This window comes from Rhinolophus sinicus, linkage group LG10 (assembly GCF_036562045.2).
Source record: "Rhinolophus sinicus isolate RSC01 linkage group LG10, ASM3656204v1, whole genome shotgun sequence".
NCBI classification, from domain to species: Eukaryota; Metazoa; Chordata; class Mammalia; order Chiroptera; family Rhinolophidae; genus Rhinolophus; species Rhinolophus sinicus.
Genome location: NC_133759.1, coordinates 91,217,538 through 91,225,951, shown reverse-complemented (window position 1 = coordinate 91,225,951; position 8,414 = coordinate 91,217,538). Strand labels below are relative to the sequence as shown.

General features: G+C 39.4%; 1 long non-coding RNA gene across 1 annotated transcript; it reads right to left on the bottom strand.

The window, feature by feature from the left end:
- Positions 1-580: 580 nt before the first annotated feature.
- LOC141567127 (uncharacterized) lies at positions 581-6,194 on the bottom strand. The gene is made up of 2 exons (XR_012489521.1): positions 6,108-6,194; positions 581-972 (listed from the first exon to the last, which is right to left on the bottom strand). It is a non-coding gene; the product is annotated as an uncharacterized LOC141567127 (long non-coding RNA).
- Positions 6,195-8,414: the final 2,220 nt, after the last annotated feature.

The following is an 8,414-nucleotide window of genomic DNA, read 5'->3' as shown; positions in this document are numbered from 1 at the left end:
GCTAACATTAGATAAGGTAATCTGTAAATTCACTTAACACCACTTGACAACCACCTCCCAGGAAGGGCATAAACTCCTTAGTTCCAGGCGTCCTTTTGGCCAGGTGCTGCCTGTCAATCATAGGCATTCCTCTGTACAGTAGTGTAGGAGGGAGCCATTAGCAGCCATCTACAGCAGCTGGAAGACAGGTGCACCAGCTAGGTTAAGGGAAATCTGGACGGGACACCATCAGCGTTTATTACAATATATGAGTAGAAATTTGGTGTTCTATTCCAATAGCCCCCTTTGAAGACCACTGGCCTAGAGCAGGGCTTCTTAACGTTAGCATTATGGATATTGTCGGGCAGATAATTCTTCATTGTTGGGGGCTGTCTTAGGCATTATAGATATTTAGCTGCATCCTGCCCTCTAACCACTAGAAGCCTACTAGCAAGCACATCACCCCCCACTGCTATAATAACAAAAATAGCTCCAGTGTGGGGGAAGGAAAGGCCCTACCCACACAGAGACCTATCAACATCAATACTGGAAGGAAGGAAACAGGTTCATTGTTGAATTAACACAACAGTCTACGTGCATATAGGTAGCCTGTAGGAGGCTACAAAGTCAAAGAAATCACAAAATTTATACAGCAAAGCAAGTACAAAATTCTCTTGGGAATTCAAGTAGCTATTTGTTTAGTTAATTGTTATTCTCCGAATGAATCATGAAACTTCTTATGTCCCCAAAAAACGTCTCGAGTCTCCCTCATAGACCGTTATATCTTGAGATGAGCTCCTACATGAACTCCATTAATGTGGTTTTACATTTTAAGAGGTTGTGGGCCTGTGGCTTTGGAGACATCTCTACACTACGGATGAGATGTTTCTAGTCCATGGAGAAATCTGTCTATAATCCAGAGTTAGAGGATTCAGGCCCACTGAATCTTCTAGGAGACTCAAGAGGGCGAGAGGGGGCAGCTTCTTCCTTTCCCTTTGTAAACAAAGAAAATTTATTTAAAATTTGTTTTTTCTTACACAAAGAGCAAGATTGCCAAATGTCCCCTGGGGGCAAAATGGATCCCAGTTGAGAATTATTAGCCTAGAGCAAAGGGTGACAAGGTTAACAATCAGATGGCAACATGAAGTCAAACAAAACCTTGGAGAAAGCCATGGGAAGCCAAACAAGCTTTGCTTATACCAGTTTTATCTTGAATTTCAGTTAATTAAACATGGAGGTCACTGCAGTGACTAATGCCAGCCTGTAAATGCCTCAAGGTTACAAAATCAAAACTTAAGGACAACCAGTCGCAAATAGCCAACTATGTTTTGACAATCAATCATTTTCTTACTTTGCTTTCACTTTTTCTCTATATAAATTTCTCCTGAAACTCCTCTGGGTAGAACACGCCTGACCACTTCTGGTTTGGTGCTGCCTAATTTGAATCAATTTTTGCTCAAATAAACTTTAATATGCCTCAGTTTCTTTTAACAGTTCAAAACTGTTCTAAATAATGAGCCCATTTGGTAGCTATTAAATCCTATAATAATAATTATTATTACTATTGTTATTATTACTATGGAGGCCCAATATTAAAACAGCAGAGGAGTGAATTTTAATAAAGGGAAGAAAGTTTGTATATCTTCTCCCTCAACCTCTTTATCTAGTTTGGAACCAGGCACTGAAGATTATTTTCTCTGGTCTGGAATAGACTGAATTGCCTATCTTTTACTAATTGTCTTTCATTGTTCTCTTTGTTTTCTTAAAAAATTACTTTTGAATACCTGGCTGACCTTCCATTTTTTCTTTTTTGTCAGTGCCATTTTATGGCTGCTTGATAGAAATCTAGTTTCCTGTATCTGATATGCAATTTATTAGACCTAGTTTCTTTTATCTGCTCTATGGTATATTAATAACTTGGGTTCTTTAAAGCACAATGCCATATCTAAATGTGGCAAGAAATTAATAAATCTAGAGTGACTGGTAATGTCCCCACCCTCATATCTTAATTAGGGGTGCTGCAAGTCATGGGATGTCACAAAGAGCCCAGAAAGGGAAAACCATAACCTTTATTCTGGTCATTATAGGACATGGGTTACGCTGCTGATGGGAGGAAAGTGAAGCGAGGAGGAAATTAGGAAAGACGTGGTGATATTGGGCAGAGAATCACACACGTATTCTTCAGGGATGTCCCTTTGCTTTGAGGTAGACTTAGTGTCAGGGTGTTTTCTTCCCCATTAAAATCTCCTGAGAGGTTTTGGTTTCTGTCTTTTATCTTATAAAATTAAGATGTCATGACCTTGGAATAGAGGGTCTTGGTACAGGTACTTCATACAGATTCATGAAATAGTTGAATAATTAAATGGCATCTGTACATGCACAGCATTGTTAGAATCCTGGGTTTGTGTCTAGACAGTCTGCTCCATGTCTTTGTCACTATTTCAGAGCAAGTAGAAAAATAGCAAGTCTTAGTTCAAGCAGTAATACCTTAGGTATGTGTGGAATAGAGGCAACAGCTAGTCAAGATACAGGTGATTATGTCTGAGCTGGGTGGGCTTCCTGTTGATAACCAGAGAGGGTGTTTACAGCTTGTTACCTGCTTATTCCTCTTCCTAGTTCTTACTTTGTGCTTCACTAGAAAAGTAGGCATTATCTATGGCACACCTTTCCACTTTATGCCTTATATTCTGTTTCTATGGCAGCTATTTTAAAATTCTGTAAACTGTAGGTATCTAATAGGCATGCAAGTTCTGTCTGATCTGGTAGAGATTCATTTGACTCGCTTCCCTACTCTATCTCTGTGAGGTTCACACACACACCTTTGCCTCCATTTTGTAATTCATTTCAAGATTTCTTTATGTAAATGTATGTGTCTGTGACTTTTCCTTTGCACAGGTTATAACGTCTGCTGGTTCTCGCACGAGTTGAATAGAATTTTTAGCACATGTTTATTTTTATATCTATGTAAGAATCATTTGATCTTTTCCTGAAAATTATTTTTTAATAATAGATTTATTCATTTAGGCTCTGGAGTGCTGGGGGTACATATTCTATAATCATCCAAACTAGAGTTATGCTAGAATCTGAATATCTATATTATATAGATAGAATCAGAAATTAAGTTTTTTTGCCCCAATTCTCCTCACTGTTTAGATGTGGCCAGTGGCTCTATCACCGAAAACATTCCTTTTTTGCTCAAATTACTTGTATGGGCACAGTTTCTTTCTTATACTTACCTTAGAAATGATGAAAGAACTGATTTCCTATAAACAGGAGTGAAATCATGAATCTTGTCCCATTGCTTTGACAGTTCAAAAGACTTCAGGGCTTAAAATATTGGTTGGGAGCTCTAGGTTTCATGATCTGATAACAGTTTGTGCCCTGGGATTACTTACTTGAATTGTTTTCATTTTCCAGCACGGATGAAACCACCAACTATTGAATAATAAATTTATCAGCTTAGATGTTTGGCATAAAGGGAAGCTATAGGTAACAATACCAACATAGGTCATTTAAATTGAATGTTTCCCTGATTGACAGAGTCATTTTTTCCTGAGAATACGGGAAGATCAGTTAAGTCTATGAAAATCAGAAATGTCATTCTAGACTTTCACTTTGCTTCAACAAAGCTCTCCTTCACTAAAGAATCACATCTAAAGAAATATATCTTCTTGGCAGAATCATTATCTTTCTTGATGAGATATGAGCATATTAGAGCTGATTCTTATATGAAATTACTCATGGTGTTAGACTAAAAGATAAAATAAATGATACACTTCAAACTAACAAGATGTGAAATCAGAGATGTGAGAGATCGATGGATATAAACCATATACCTTATTTTTAGTACATAAAAGTGACAAACACCTGGGAGATGTTTTGTGTTTAGATGGAAAGTAAAAGTACAATATGTTTACAAGTATCTGGAGGCCTTATTACATGTGTTTTTGGAAGGGCAGGGTGCTGTTAACACAAACAGTAGTGTATTCCCAGAGTTTCCAAGCAAGCATATGCTTCATGCTTCACATGTGAAACATGTTCCTCATCTTGAGATGCTCTTGCCTTGATAAATAATAATAATAATAATAATAATAATAATAATAATAGAATCTTATACTGCAATGTGTGTGTGTGTGTGTATATATATATGCATAATGTTTGGTTTAAATTCCATACCTGTGTTGAAAATAAAATTGTGATCCAGTGGGTCAGAACATAAATAGAGACTTGAGTTTTTCTGAGCAATGTCTTGCCTTTCCAGCTCTCAAATTTTCAAATTACATTTTTTATTGTCTATCTTGATGAATATTCTGTTGTCAGTTTGTGTAATGGATTGATCTTTGCTTCAAAGTCCAGGGATAAACTTGAGAGGCTATGTGAGCCAGGGAAGGTCTGAATAAAGCCAAATCAAAGGATAGTTACCTATTAATTTCAGTCCCCTAACAAGAAGGAGTAATGGAGAACAGTCCTGGCAAACTAAGCCGCCTGTTGATTTGTTATTTTGATGGATTGATTGAGCACCTTATGTGGCAAATATTAATATGAACTTTGGATTAATTGGTGAACATTCAGAGTCTGATCTTGTTTTCATAGTTTAAGGTTAATGGGCAAGTCAGAGATTAAACAAATAGCTTATGAATAAATCCCTAAATAGTTACCTCTTCTCACATCAACACCCATTCAGGCACCGAAAAAACTCTTCTTAACCAGTTGTTTCAGGGTCTTTTCTAAAAACGATTTCCCCCCTATATTTTCAATGGAGCGAGCCTGATGTTAGCAGACATAATTTTTGTAATTTTCCCCTCCAGTGTTCTAATAGAACCACTGGTGATTAATGATAAGGGTGATGGGACAATCATTAGGAAAGGGGAGGTAGAATAGCCAACGGGAGTTAGGAGAAATGAATGCTGAGGGGAAATTGTATAAAGTGGTTGATAGCGTGTGGTGTTGTTCTCCTTGACTTTACTGTTTTAAAGAAATAGGGAGTCGAGCTCTCTTAATGCTGTCATGATGAGTGGTCATAAAATCAATAGTGATTATACCATTATCTTAAAGTATTACCAATAAAAGAAAGAGGCATTTCTATTAAAAGGAATTACAGCAGCCTTTAGGCTGTTCTTAGAAATTCAGGAGAATAAGTATTATTTTGTTCTCTGCTAACAGTAGAGTTCCCCAGCAGTAGCATTAGCTTCATTACAGAAAAGAAACATCCGAGATGAACCCGATTTCCTGTGTGCTCCTCTTTTGTTGACCAATCAAGTTGATGGCACAATGAAATAGAAGTTTCCTGAATTGGGGACATTGGCATTCATCCTTTAGGAAGGCTTGTTGGCAAGATAATGTTAAGTGCCAATATATAGGTGTAATTCTTGAATAACTTTTCTCCTTTAATGCTGTCGCATAAATCAGTCTTAATGCCCCATTAAAATACAGGAGCATGTGCTAATGACACCAACTCACGCCTCTTTCCTGAATGGCATTTGGGGCTGGGAATATGGAGTTATTCTGTGTCCAGTGAAATGTGTCTGTGGAGACTGGATTGCTCCCTGTCATGGACAAGCTCAGCAAGCACAGCTCAGATAGAAACTCCAATCAATCCCTTCATCTCTAGCAGTTCCCACCTCCTGCAATCACCCTGGTAGTTGCTTTACCTGAAACCACCTTGTTGGCACTGGAAAGTTGAGGTCTGCTGCCTTTTGAAAAGCTTGATGATTTTCAGAGAAAACTAGTTTTGCATCATTGACAGGAAACTTAACCCTCAGCAGAGGTTCCTATGATTTTTTTTCCAGGTGGGGTTGAACTTTATGAGATAGGGGTTACCTCCATTTTTCAGAGAAGGAAATTAAGGTTAACAGAACTTATTTTATCCAAGTCACATGGCCTTCACATATCGCTATCAAAATTCAAGCCAATTCTGTTTTCCACCAACGCATGTACTTTAAACCCATTATTCTATAGTCTGTGCTTAGATTCATGGGCTTGCTGTGTGGCATCAACATCTTAGGTTGGAAGAAAATTTCAAAACCTCTAATCTATGCCTTTGCAGCTATTTATAATTATTTATATAACTTGTTTATATAGCTTGCCCTCCCCCACCCCCCGCACCATTCCCCAGCATTTGCACTTACTTCTGGTAATTTTTCTGCTTCCTTCTTTCTTCTCCTATGCCTGTGTTTTTCCCATGCTCCCAGCAGCTACCCTGTGGTCAGTGTTCCTTTCTGTTTGTTTAATTTAAAACATTTTCTTTTCTCCCTCTGGCCTGGCAGGATAATGGGTTTCCTTCTAAACAACAGTCAGTAAAATGATATTTGCATTTGGTCACAGATTTCACTTTTCCCTTTTTTTGGAGGGCATCCAATCCTCTACTGAACATCAAGCTTCATCAAGGTTGTGAAATCTGATGGGTATCTGGAGAGCTAAAGTTTGAAAGGGAATCACATTAAACAGAATAACGTATGCTAGACAGTTCTTACAGAGAAACTAATGAACAGCCATTGAACACCTGCCATGTGTGAGGCTTTGTGGGGGCTCTAGGAGGGTTCACAGATGCAGACGGCATGAATCCTTGTCCCTCTAGATAAGGTTTAATCCCCTTGTTGTATGTTCCCAGAGCTATCCGTGCTTTCCCCTTCATGACATTTCTCACAGTTGCAATTATTTGTTGGCTTATCTGCTCCTAATATACCGTAATTCTATGAAGGGGAGCACCAGAGTCAATCTGTTAGCTCTTGTGCCTTTAGCGTAATGCCAGGCGCAGGATTGCACTCATTACTGTATTTTATTAAATTGACTCTATCATCATCATAGTAGTAAATTCAACTATCAATTGAACACTTGTGCAAGTTACGGTGCTCAACACTGTGCGTTAGAAAGACGCATAATGACACATCCTTCTCTTTCTTGAACCAAACATTTTAGTGCAAAGACCATCAAGAAGATGCATCCTATTTGTTGCACTATAAAAATATGATAGTAGCCTACACCGGTTATGCGCTGTTAGATAGTAATTATTCATGATAATATGGTCACTATTGATTGACATCTTCCCAAGTGTTACATACACTATGTGATGTCAGTCATATATCCTGTCCCAGGTTACCATCATCTCAGTTTGTAGAGATGACAACTGGACTTGTTCTAGGTCACACAGGCAGTGGCAGATCTGGGACTGGAACCTACGCTGTCTGACCCCCAAACTGGAGCACTCGCTGCCTAAGCACACCGCTTTATTGGGATAATGTCCACACCTCTGTAAGAAGGCGCGACTGACACAGAGTTGGGGGTTAGAGTCAGCAAGTCTTCTGAAGGAGGTGATGCCTTAGGGAAATGTTCAAGGGCTTAGGATTCAGGCAGGGAATATTTTAATTAGTGGGAACAGCATATGCAAAGTGAGGAGAGCAAAAGATATGTTTTAGGAAGTGTGGTTAGTGGAGAATAGATACAAGGCCAGATCACAAACTGACTTATTTACTAGATGATGGAGTTTCTCTTATAACTACAGGATGAGTTTTAGCTGAAGGCCTTGTGTAGTCAGATTTACATGTGGCCAGAGCAGTGGTTTTATACACAGGTGTCTTCATGTAGCATTCATTTAACCGGTGTTTGTTGAGACCCTCTGTGCTTCTATAGCAACCAAGAGCTCTACTCTGTGGAGATAGACAACTAAGAAGGGAGTAAATGTGACAATAACGGACTGTGATACGTGCTGTTATGGCCAACATGGCAGACGTGGTGAACAGCTACACTGAGAAGCTGCCCTTAGCTAGGGAAAGCTTGAGAGAGTACCTGAGAGGAAGTGCTAAGGAGGTGATATCTGAAGAATGGGGAGGGGGCGGCCACACTGCCATGGCACTGAGAGCAGAAGTATGTGGGGAAAAGTCCAAGCAAGTATGAACCACTGGAAGGAGGCACCTCCAGCCCCCACCCTCCCACCCCAAAAAATGCTGTGAAGGGAACTTGGATAGAGATTGGTCTGAAATCATCAGGGCCCTGTAGGCCATGGCAAGTATATGAGAATCTGAATGACTTACAAAGGTTAGTGAGTCGGTCTGATTTACCTTTTAAACTGATCACTTTGCATGCTTGATCAAAGATTTTTTTTTTCAACTGCCCCAACACTGGTTCAAACACATCAGAATGGGTTAGAATACAGAAAAATGTAGAGAAGGCAGTGTGAGGCTGACATGGCAACTTCATAAAACCATCAGGGACCAAGGCTTTGGTAATTTTGCTCAGCTATTTTTGGCCCTGGCTTGTATCCTCGCATATACAAGATGGCTGCTAGCGCTCCAGCATCCCTTCCATCTTCCAGACAGGGCATGGATGGGAGGAGAGAAGGGCACTATGTCATGTGATACCTCTGTCTGGTCCTGGTTCCATTTCCTGGAAGTTTTGCCCACTAACTTCCAAACAGTTAGCTACTTCTAGCTTCAAGA